A 12,604-nucleotide genomic window follows, 5' to 3' on the forward strand; every position below is an offset into this window, starting at 1 on the left:
TCAGATGCACCTAAAATAGCTCTTTGGACTGTGATTACCTGCCCTCCCACCCCAAAACCTGCCCTCCTAGCAGCACACTGAATGTTGCTCATTATGAAATGGTTTTAAAGGCACTTGAACCTAAGCACAATAATGCAATTTAATTGTGACAGTAGCTGAATGAATTAGAGTAGCGCACATTTTGTTAGAAAGGCTGTTATTTAAACATCAGCTCTAAATATGCAATTCCATATAAAACCATAAGTAAATAATTCAGTTATCTTAATCTTTAATTTTAATGACCCTTTCAGTTCCCTGGCTCTTATTAGAATAAACAGAAATTAATAATAATGAACAAGTGTTTTGAGCTGTTCTAGTTTATTATTATTTTTTTGCTGTGAAATTCTATACTCTTAGCGCTCTCTTCTGCTCTCAGATATGTATGCACCACTCCCAAAGAGCTTAATGATTACTGTTCTGGAGCAGCTGGGGGAAATTTGAAGCCACACTCTCAAATTCTGTTTTAATGGAAGTCTAATGATTTATGTGAAATAGCACCAAGAGAATAGATTCTAGTAGCAACAATGCCTAAAGCCTATTTTTAAATGAACTTGGTTTTGCTTTCATTAATATTTGTGTCCGAACATTTGGACTTCGGGAAGCTTTGGTATTTTGGAAATAGAAACCTAATATGGAACATAATTCCTGTATATTGGAGTTCTTGTTGCTATGTAACAAAAAAAAATCTAGTCAGTATTTTGGGAAAGTGCGTTGGGAATGGAGGGTTTGTTGAGTGCACAATATTTTGGAAACTCATTATTAGTTTATTTCCTTCTAAACAAAAGGTCTCAAGGCAAAACAAACAATTAAAAATTATCAAAGCAACAAATGCATAAAGCTTTGTTCACATATCAGTATCAAATGATTGCTTACTGTGTGAATGAGCCACTGCAGATTAAAGAAAGAAAAATTATATGCCCTTGCCAACTTTGCAGTTCTATGTTTCTAAGTAATACAATGCAACAACACTTGGAATACTGTGTACAGTTTTGGTCACCTCATTTAAAAAAGGATTTCATACAGCTGGAAGAGGTTCAGAAAAGGGCAACCAAAATGATCAAGGGGATGGAGCAAATGAGGAAGGTTAAAATATTTATTATTATATTTAGTGTTCCTTGGTTTAAAGAAAAGGCAAGTAATGTAATGATAAAGGTGTATAAAACTATTCATGTTGTGGAGAAAGTGGATAGTGATCTCCCCTCACCCCTCATGTTACTAGAACTTGAGACATCCAATGAAACTGACCATTAGAAGTTTCAGGACAGATAAAAGGAAGTAGTGCTTCAGACAGCATATAGTTAAACTATAAAATTCACTCTCACCAGAAACAGCGATGGCCACCAACTTGGGTGGCTTTGAAAGAGAATTAGACCAATGAATAGAATAGAATAGAATAGAATAGAATAGATTCTTTATTGTCATTACACAAGTGCAACATTGTACAAAGTGCAACGAAATTGGATGCCATCCCTTAAAACATCAAAAGCAAAACAACAACAACAACCAAACAAACCACATTCCAGCCACACCCACACCACACCCATCAAACTCCCAGGTCACACTATCGAGTTACAGCATTCAAAAAGGCCACAGCTCTTGGATAGAAACTGTTTTTCAGTCTATTTGTCTTTGACTTGATGTTTCTATATCTCCTGCCAGAAGGCAGTAGTGCAAACAGACCGTGTCCCGGGTGAGATGAATCCTGCAGGATGTTATTTGCCTTCCTAAGACAACGGGAACCGTACAGTTCTTCCAAAGATGGGAGAGGATGACCAATAATCCTTTGGGCTGTGGTTATGACCTTCTGGAGCACCTTCCTCTCCCTAGCTGTACAACCGGAGAACCAAGCACAAATACAGTATGTAAGAATGCTCTCTATGGAGCCTCGGTAGAAGCACACCAGCAGTCTCTCACTCAGATTGTTCTTCTTTAAAAGTCTGAGGAAATAAATTCTCTGCTGGGCCTTCTTCACCAGAGCAGTGGTATGTGCGCTCCAAGTCATGCCCTGATCGATAGCTACTCCCAAAAACCTGAATTCCGCCACCCTCTCCACCCGTTCCCCGTTGATATACAAGGGCTGAATGTCCGCCTTTTTTTCCCTGTAATCCACCACCAATTCCTTGGTCTTAGCCGTATTAAGAGCCAGATTGTTCTCTCCACACCAAACACAGAGCCGCTCCACCTCGTCCCGATAGGCGGACTCATCCCCTCCTGAAATGAGCCCCACCACCGTAGTGTCATCAGCAAACTTGATGATTTTGTTGCTGGAATAGAAGGCTGTACAGTCATACGTATAGAGAGTGTAGAGCAGGGGACTCAACACACAACCCTGTGGTGAGCCGGTGTTAAGGCTAAGGGCTGTGGACATGTGTGACCCTACTCTAACCCTCTGAGAACGTTCTGACAAAAAATCCAAAACCCAGAGACAGGTGGAGTTGGAGAGTCCAATCGCCTCTAGCTTGGACACCAGTCTATGGGGGAGGATAGTGTTAAAAGCAGAGCTAAAATCCACAAACAGCAGCCTCACATAACTCCCCGGCTGCTCCAGATGGGACAGAGCAGCATGGAGAGTGGTATTGATGGCGTCTTCTGTGGATCTATTTGCTCTGTATGCAAACTGGTAGTTGTCAAAAGTTGATGGAAGACAGGAAATAATGTGACGGCGCACCAGTTTCTCAAAACACTTCATGATGATTGGAGTCAGTGCAACTGGTCTATAGTCATTCAAACTACTGATTGTGGATTTTTTAGGCAGAGGGACAATAGTTGACGACTTCAGGCAGGGTGGGACAATAGACTGGTGTAAGGACTTATTGAAGATCTTAGTAAAGACCCTCGCCAATGCATGAAGGACAAGTCCATCCATGGCTAAGAGCTACAAAACAATGGCTATGTTCTTTTTTAAAAAAAATATATATTTTATTAAGGATTTTCTTGGAGGCAGTATGCCTCTGAATGCCAGTCGTTGGGAGTCACAGGTGGGGAGAACACTGTGCAAACAGGATGCTGGGACTAGATGGGCCTTTGGCCTGATTCCGCAGCATCTTCTTACGGTCTTCTTGTTGGAGGTTAGTTCGCACACTCAATCAAGTGAATACATGTATGTGTGAAATAGCATCTCTGATTCACACCCATCTCTGATTAAAATCAAAGCTAGATAAGACTTTATTCCCTACTTTGAAGGGGTGTATCTGTAAAAACTGCTGTTGGGGCACAAATTCCCACTCCCACTGCGAGACCATTTCCATGTGAGGATTACACACAAAAGATGACCTTTTGCCTGTGAGATATAGTCTTTGAAATCATTCCCTATGTAAATGGATGAAGATAGTTGCTTTTCTCAATTTTCCATAGGAGCTGCATTCAAAGGCTGCAGTTGGGGGGGGGGGGAAATAAGCAAATCTGGATTAGTTCAGAAGTATGTTATTTCCTGATTCTTTGGGAATTATTCTTCAGTTTATTTCTCACCCAGTCTGATGTCAGCCAAGGGGCAGCTAAGAAGTTACAGTAGCCCTCTTTAGGTATTCTGATTCTGCGTCCTACAAATATGCAAGGCATTCACCACCACTCTTATCCCCCTTCATAAGTAGTAAGGCAAACTTATGAAGCAGAGGTCCTACTGGACTGGTGGGAAATCAGGTTTCTAAATGTGTTAAAGACCTTTTTAAACATTATTAAATGTGTGTGGTCTTTTATATGTATATATGTTGGAGGCATTCTTGAGTATGGGAGACTCTTCACATGTTTGAATTCCCAACTTGTAACGGATGACAGGCAATAACTGTTTGCAAGGCTGAGCAGTGGTGCTTACTTGACCTCCTAATGCCAGTGTCTCTGCAGCTTACTGGGAGGAAGAGGGGTAGGTTGGCATTGGTAGAGTCAATTTGGTGCTCACAATGGTGTGTTTATACAGCATCAATCTTGCTATTGCCTCCCCACTCCCATTTCCATTAAGCTACAGTGTTTCCAGTGATGGCATGTCAGGTAAGCACTGCTGCCCTGCCCTGCTGACTGCTACTGGTGACAGGTGTGTTGACAGAGCCAGATCACGTGTCCCCATAGTCCCTTCCTCATGGGTTTGCTATACACAGAAACAGAATGCCCTAAGAGGGCTAGTGCTGGTCTAAGAGGGCTAGTGCTGTTATTACTTCATTAGTTTAATTTGGCATAAGAATTTAGCTCTTTGGGAAGGCTGTTCATATACATGATTTACATATAACATTAGTATGTACTAATAGATGTACTCGTAGGAGCTGACAATGGTGGCTTGGGGAAGACTCCATTCTGCTGTTCTTGCTTAGAAGCAAGTCCTTACTTGAGGACTTGTTTTGTTTTGTTTACTTTGATTCACAGCAGTGTTTTACTTGTAATAAGAAGAACTAACCCTGCAATCTCTTTGAGGAATGCTGACTTAAATGCTATCCAAGAGTGTATTTTGCCTATTAGCAGTGCAGAATTTGATATTAATGTATTCGTTAGAGACAAGTACCCAAAACACATCTACCCGGAAGCAAAGCAATATGGGACAGTCAGGTTTCCACCCTAAGTGATAAGTGCAAAGGGAGGCATATATCACAAAGCAAGTCAAGTAGAAGTGGTACAGAAATGTAGTAGATAATAACACACATTCATTTACTAATCATTTGGTATTATGAAAGACTACTCTCCATATTAACTCTAGTATGAATAATGCAGCAGCAGTTCAGAAATGCTCTGTGCTTGAATTAGGGGGTCATTTTTAGAGGCTTTTATAACAGTTGTTTATTACCTGCATATGCTTCAATTGGGTCTCTAGAGGGTCTGTGGCCACAGCTTCCCATTGTTTGTGGAAAGAAAAGTGTATTGGCAAAAGCTTTCCCCCCTTTTGTAGACTAATCACTAACTTCCAGTTTTTCTGACAGAAATCCTTCTTTTGAATAAAGCAGTCTTGCAACAGAACTCTCAATATGAGCTTCTTTGGGAGGAAAGGTGGGAATATAAATGTAATTAATAATATAGCTTCAGTGTAATTCTGTAGGAATGTCATCTTGTAGGAGGACATTAGTTCACATTCATGACCTATTAGCAGTTAAAACAGAAAACAGATGTAATCAGAGGAAAAGACAATCAAATGTAATCATGTATAACAACAACAACAAAATAATTTGATGTAGCTGAATGGAGCACATGTTCAGGAAAACTTAGTACTGTATTGTCTCCTAAGAAACTAAATGAAAGCAGTCTTGTCACATACTCCTGTGATCTCATTAAGTATCATTGTTCCAGATTGCTATATTGTTCACCTTTTGAGCATGTAAAGTTGAGATAAAATGGCTTGTCATATTGCTTTTTCTAGGAAATATTAAAATATGAGATGTTAGTATTCATGCAGTAGCATTCATTATACACTTAAAGCACTTAAGCACTTAAAGAATAAAAATGTTCAAGTGGTACTTCTTATAAAGGTAAAGGTAAAGGGACCCCTGACCATTAGGTCCAGTTGAGACTGACTCTGGGGTTGCGGCGCTCATCTCGCTTTATTGGCCGAGGGAGCCGGCGTTTGTCCGCAGACAGCTTCCAGGTCATGTGACCAGCATGACTAAGCCGCTTCTGGTGAACCAGAGCAGCACACTGAAACGCCGTTTACCTTCTCACCTATTTACTTGCACTTTTATGTGCTTTCGAACTGCTAGGTTGGCAGGAGCAGGGACCGAGCGACAGGAGCTCACCCTGTTGCGGGGATTCGAACCGCCGACCTTCTGATCGGCAAGTCCTATCCTCTGTGGTTTAACCCACAGTGCCACCTGCGTCCCTGGTACTTCTTATAGTGGGCATCAAATATTGAAGTGTTACTGAGGAAGGTCGCTCTCCAGTGATGTAAAATGTATGGGGATGGGAGAGCAAGGGGGAAAGGCCAAAATGATGCTTTAAGTACTTAAAATATTGCCCTAGTTGTGTCAAATTACTAATGTTTCCTGGTGCTATTTTTTTCCAGGGTCTTTTCCTGCTCTCATTCTAACAGCATATTATCTTGTCTGAAATTCATTACGTCTACTGAAATCTGTGGGTGGAAGAAGAAAAGTGCAAGCCATTCTTACAACAACATTGCTAGTCTTTCTTCCTTAGATACCCATTCTGTCTTCAGAGTTGTTATCTAGCACATAGCCGAAACTCACAGTTTTGAATCCAAAACCAAAATTTTATTACATATATAAATACTTTCCCTTCCTCTCCAAAATAGAAGAGTCTATAAGAGCAACTCCCAAATAAAACAACAAATATAAAATGGCTTCTTGGCTGCATTTGGCTGAACTACACTCAACCTCCGTTTTAGGCATGACAAATATGCGCGCAAACCTGGAAGTGACCCATAAATGTCATAAAAGTTGTCACTAAAAGGGTGGAACGGGGGCAGGATGGGGTGTTTCAGTTGCCTGCTATTTCACACGTGTGTGGTGACTCAAAACTGTACCCAATGCCATTAGTGCCAATGAGTCTTACTGTCAGTGAGTCCTTTGCTAAGGATCAATCAGGAACTCACTCTGAGTTCCCATTTGTTCCTTTGGCACCATGTCCTTACCTGCCACATGTTTGACATCACATATGATGTCAGGTGTGGGTGGTTTGGGGAACACTGTCATGCCTAATTACACCCATGGACAAGAGATCCCCAACCCTTAATCTAATTTGTTCAAAGAGCGCCCCCCCCCCATAAGTGCTCTCTTTATTTTGAAATCCCAGTATTGTTTTGGTCAGCCATAAACCAGCTCTTGATTGTTGCAATGTTCGCAGTGTTAACCCTTTTGCTTAGTCAAGATGTGGAAGGGATCAATTCTATACACCAGTGTTTCCCAACCTTTTTTGGGCAAAGGCACACTTGTTTCATGAAAAAAATCTCGAGGCACACCACCATGCCAGATGGGGAAAGGTCACTTTTTACTTATGTAAAAAAAAATAAAAAAATAGTAACTTCCAACGAATTCTGTAGGTCTTGTTTCTGAATCATTAAAGCTGCATTTGGGAAGGATTCGTAAGGGCGCACAGCAACTCAGTCCCACCAACTCCACAGCAGGGTTCTCAGGTTCAGTGAAGGGCTCTCTCAGGGGGGCACATATATACACCTGGGCTCCCGAAAAGCTACCGCAAGAGCCCTTCAGGAGTTCACATAGCGCAGGCCTGAAGGCTGCAGCTTCCCACTTAGCATCCCGCCAGAGGAGGAAACCTCAAGTGGTCGACCTGTTTTTTTTTCCTCCCGCCTCCCTTTTGGAGCGCAGAGTTTTGAAGGCCGGCATCAACTCCGTTTTCCCGGATACTTCCCGCTCGAACCGAGGGCTGGGTGAAGCAAGGGTGGCGCTGCGCGTTTTACCTCCACGGCGCAGGGGCTCTGGCTCGCCTTCAGCCACCGCACGACAGCGCTGGCTGCCACTTCGTCCTGCAGCAACAGCCGCAAAACAGCCGCCATGCCCACCTCTCTCCTCCTCTAGCACTACCGCGCGGGCGAGCCTCCGGGGCGGGCGCACAAGGAGCATGGGCGCCACCCCTCGACGCCGTCCCAAAAGCCGCCAAAAAGCCCTAAAAAAAGAGGAGCAGCAAAAAAAAAACACCACACACGGGGGGCGTGTTCTAATTCGCTTCTAACTCCGGGTTAGAGAGCAGCACGTGGAGGATGGGTGGGGAAAGAGAGAGGAAGCGCAATGATAGAACGCCAGGCACGGGGGCCACCAGGGAGAGCCAGCGCGCGCCCCACCCCGGACGCTCGCGGCCACCGCCGTCCCTCCCTCCCAGGGAAGGCGGGATTAGAGCAAGCGCCCGGGCAGCAAGAAGCGCAAGCGCGCGCCGGCCCTGCCCTGGATCCCTCAGAACCGCCAGTCTTTGGGAAAGTGGGCGTGGCTTCAGAACTCTCAGGCAGCAGCGCCCGCTGCCAGGCAAGGCTTCCCATTGGGAGGCGCGAATGCTTTAGTGGGCGGGGATTGGCGCAAATATAGGCAGGGCGGGCTGAGAGGAGGAGCCGCCGCCGAGGAGCAGCGGCACCAGCAGGGTTTCCTCTCCCCCCTCCCCTCCCGTGTCAACAAGCGGGGCGCCTGCGCCGGGGGTTTGCGCGTCAGGCAGGCAGCCAGGCAGGCAGACGGCGAGAGCCCCGCGCTGGGCGGCCTCTCCTCGCCGCCGCCGCCCTGCCTCTCGCCGCCCGACTCACCCGCCTCCCTCCCACGGCACACCAGGCAACGTCTGGCGGCACACTAGTGTGCCACGGAACACCGGTTGGGAAACACTGCTATACACAAGCAGCTAGTGTAAAAGAAGCTGGTGTAAATTAAGTCAGCTTAAAGTTACACCAGATCCAAAGCCCATGAAGCAGGGGAGCTGTCACTGACTGATCCAGCCTAGGCCTGGCAGATGGAAAACAAGCCTTTAAAATGTTTGAGTTACACCAGCCTTTTTGCCAGCTTGATGTACTGGATTGCCAGACTGAGATGAGGAGTTTATGATCCAGCTGAAGCCCCCCACCCCCAGTCCTGCCGCTTCCTTGTCCCCCCCCCAAAAAACACCCCCTTTTCATGGCTTACACCTGTTCAAGATCCACTGGGCTCAAGTCACCCAGCTGGGTCCTAACTGAGCTGAGCTGGGGGAGATAATGCTGAATTGAGGGTGAGAGATGTAAGCCCAGTTTAGCCCAGCTGCACCAAGAACCTTCCAGCTCAGCTGCAGATCACCCCCAGCAGATCCTGCTATAGGATTTCTACATTATTGTATCAAATCATGCTTTTTATAGTTGAATGTTCTAGAACTCTGTTGTTCAACCTTGGATCCCATGATGCTGTTGAACTACAACTTTTGCAATCCCTGGCCATTTCTAGAATATACCCTAAAGCCTGACTTGGGATAAGACACCTCCTGTATACCTACACTGATAATATACATGGTATAATCCTGTTGAGTTCAGTTTCCCAATATAGGATTACGAATCCTGAATAATTAAAAAAGGATAGAGATTTAAATCCCCTCCCCTTAACATAAAATTGTCCTATGAAAGCTTTTATTTATATTCAGTCTGTTTTTTAAAATTACCTTTGGAATTTTAAATTTAAAACTGTTCTAAACAGTTGGAATCCATTTTCTTGTTTATCTTTTGAAGATGTGATGAGTAGGTGTTCAGGTTTTTTCTTTTTTCCAAAGCATTAATGAAAGAAAGTTGAATACGGCAGATAATTATTTCTGTAAGTGGGAGGGGAAGAGATCTGAGCAGGAATGCTTCAAGCATTTTCAGCCTATTGTCCTCCATGATTGACTTGCTTTCCCAATGGAGCTATAGACTGGCAGTTTCCTTTATCTTCCCTGTAATAGTTGCTAAACGGCTTTATTGTGTTTGCCTCTACTGCAGGTACTAAAAGTAAATGAAGATATCTGCTTAAATTGAAGTGATATAATTATGTTATAGATACTTCTTGAGATACCATGTTTTATAGAAACATCACGATGCTGCTGGAAATGGCTCGCCACTTTAATTACACTTAGTTGGAACCTAGTATCTCCTAATATGCTTATTTTTTCCTTTGTCTTTGTAAAATGGGTGATGCCACTCACTTGCTCCTAATAATATCTGGAAAATTTTAGCATGCAGTCAAGCTACTCTGATTTATGTTGACTGGGATATCATTTTCCCATTTAGAGTCAAGTATTTTAATTTCACTAGGCATTTTAGTTTTCAGTGAGTAAGCTTATATGCATTTTCCTATTTCTCTGTTCCTGGCTCATGGAGTAGTGAAATCATTGCATCTCATACAACAGAGTAAGAAAAGAGTTAAGTGAAGATGCTAATTGTGGACTTTAATGTCTTTTTTGCATCCCTGAGCATGTTTACTCAGAAGTGTGTCTCTTTGACTTTAGTGGAACCTATTCCTTAGTCAGTGTGCCTAGGATTGCAACAATGGAATGACCTGGTGAATTTCCTGTGAGGAAACTATTGTTCACATTCTCAACTTCTGCTTTCAAGGAATACCATCGTTTATGAAATCTTGTAAGGTTTGCATCCAAGGAATTCCTAAATGAATAACATTTCTCTATATAGAATACAGTGGTACCTCGGGTTAAGTACTTAATTTGTTCCGGAGGTCCGTTCTTAACCTGAAACTGTTCTTAACCTGAAGTACCACTTTAGCTAATGGGGCCTCCTGCTGCTGCCACGCCGCCAGAGCACAATTTCTGTTCTCATCCTGAAGCAAAGTTCTTAACCCCAGGTACTGTTTCTGGGTTAGCGGAGTCTGTAAGCTGAAGCGTATGTAACCTGAAGCATATGTGACCCGAGGTACCACTGTACATGTAGTTTGTTATATGTAAAGTTCATATAAGTGTGTAGCTTTATGCAGGATAGGTATTGGCATGTGGTATATTTAGGCAACTGTGGGTGCCCTCAGATCCACCACTAATGCCTGCTCTGGGCTCCCCTTTATAAAAAATATGGCTCACTGTTCTGAGCAGTGCTATGTCATGCAAATTACTGTTTGCGACATTTGCAACCAGAGACAAAGTGCTACTACCTGCCACTTCCAGGTAAGCTTATCAGGACTCACTTGACAGAATAGAAGCTCACCAGTGGGCATTTTGCTCAGGGCCCCCTCCAAGGCATAAGCCACCCCGATTTTATTATGTACACATATGCTGGGAAGCAGCCACTGTCTATGTGCAAAATTGATGTAGAATGGTTTGCATGTGAGTTGACTTCTGCTGGTACTGTTGCTTCCATGTGCACCATGTTTAAGAATTAAAATGAAGTAAAAGGTAGCTCTCAGGCTACCTCATTAATCTGTAAGTTGCACTATGAGGAAGTGTGGACTAAAATTTGTACTCCTTCATTCCATTTCACAGTGTGGTACAGAACAGTAGTAGCCAACATGTTGCTCTCCAGATATTGTTGGATTCCAACTCCAGCCAGCATGACCAATGGTCAGGGTTGGTGGGAGTTGTAGTCCATCAACATCTGGACAGTACCACATAGGGTACCGCAGTCCAGGAGGTGTAAATCAGAACATTTTGCTCCCAAATACGGAGTGGACAAACTTCTCCCTACTCCTAGTTGTAGCCTTAGTCATTTAACAAACATAGAACTTTTAAAAAAAACCTCTGTCATTTGAATGTTATAATGGTGTTTGTTCATGAGATGGCAGTTTTTTTAGAATACATTTTAAATACTGATTGTGATAAAAAATATTTTAGTAGATACGAGTAAGTAGTTCTTAAAACTAGGTCTTTAGTTCCAGGCTCTAAAGTAACTTAATGGGTATGTGTTTGGACACTTAATAATTTTAATTAGCAAGTCAGAAGAGGATTTCTGCCTTCTGGTATTTGGTTGGATTTATTTGCAATTTATTTAAGCCAAACTGTGCGGTTCTCCCCCTCTACCCTGCTGTTTTAATGCTTTTCTGTTTCTGTTTGATTTTGGGGGCATGTGATTCTTTTTTTTTATGTGCTCTGGAAGATCTGATAAAAATAAAAAAGGGGGGCAAGACTACACCCTTGTTTTACACCTTTCGTATTAAGGATGTTAGAAGAGAGGTGACCTTTGGCATTGTGTTTGATTTGACAGATGTTAAAGGAATATAAATTATGTGTTAAGATCAGCAAGCATTGATTGATTCCTAACACTGCAAGCTTCTTCCACAATATCACACGAGAGTATATATGAAGGGGGGAGAATCTTTAGACACCCCTTTAGTAATCTTACTACAACACATGATGAGTGAAAGTTACCTATATTTTTATATGTTTAGCTTCATAAAGCAGATTGAATTTGTGTGTGTGTTTCTGTGGTGCAGTGTGTAGGACAGCTGGACTCCAAATTTTGGACTACAGCACTAATGGACCAGTGAAATAAATTTAGGCTGCTTTGATGGGTCTCTTTTGTCATGGCAATTGTCCCAGCAGCTTATTATAGTCAATAAGCTGAGAATTATCAGCTTGTGATCACCATTATATGTCAACCTTGTTCAACTGTCATAAAAATAATCGGCCCTGGCACTAGTAGTATTAATAAGCTTTTGATATTAGCGCCAGTAAGTATTTAATATTTGGAATAGTGGTAAGAAACACACACAATAGATTAATATCTCTCAGAAATATTACAGATCCCTTTGTTACGTGTATTTTATGCACAGTATATTGAATTTAAATTCTGGAGCAAGCCCTGAGTATAAATTCAGTTATTCAGGTTGATTGCCGCTTACGCGTATTTTACTTAACTGATTTCCACGTTGCATTGATTGTGAATAAATTAATAAATAAACAGAATGGGGTGGTAGGCTCCTGCGAGAGCTTGTGATATTATTTTTTAAATTTTTATATCGCTCTTTATCTGTAGATCCCAGGGCAGTTTACAACATAAAACACAAAGTGCATAACATAATAATAATAAAAATATCTCCCCCCACCCCAAAAAAAACCCATTTAAAAGGTCATAGATTGTTTAATCAGCCAAAGATCTGGTTGAGAGGAATATTTTCACCTGGTGCCTAAAGAAATGTAATGAAGACACTAGGCGAGCTTTCCTGGGGAGAGCATTCCACAAACAGGGAGCCACTGCAGAAAATGTAGC

At 42.6% G+C, this 12,604-nt stretch overlaps 1 protein-coding gene across 9 annotated transcripts in view; it reads left to right on the plus strand.

The window, feature by feature from the left end:
* Positions 1 to 12,604, plus strand: part of DLGAP1 (DLG associated protein 1) — a 299,603-nt gene that overhangs the window by 14,816 nt on the left and 272,183 nt on the right. Inside the window, exons 1-2 of one of the 9 annotated variants that reach the window (XM_081205572.1) lie at positions 8,915 to 8,938; positions 9,904 to 10,033. The exons of 5 other annotated variants lie outside the window; for them this stretch is intronic. The gene's annotated coding sequence lies outside the window, so the exon portion shown is untranslated. Of the gene's footprint in view, positions 1 to 8,914; positions 8,939 to 9,136; positions 9,398 to 9,903; positions 10,039 to 12,604 lie in introns of those variants that run through there. 3 more of the 9 variants (XM_081205570.1, XM_081205571.1, XM_081205569.1) reach the window with 3 other exon arrangements.

Source organism: Podarcis bocagei (genome assembly GCF_964188305.1).
Source record: "Podarcis bocagei genome assembly, chromosome: 8".
Classification (NCBI taxonomy): Eukaryota; Metazoa; Chordata; class Lepidosauria; order Squamata; family Lacertidae; genus Podarcis; species Podarcis bocagei.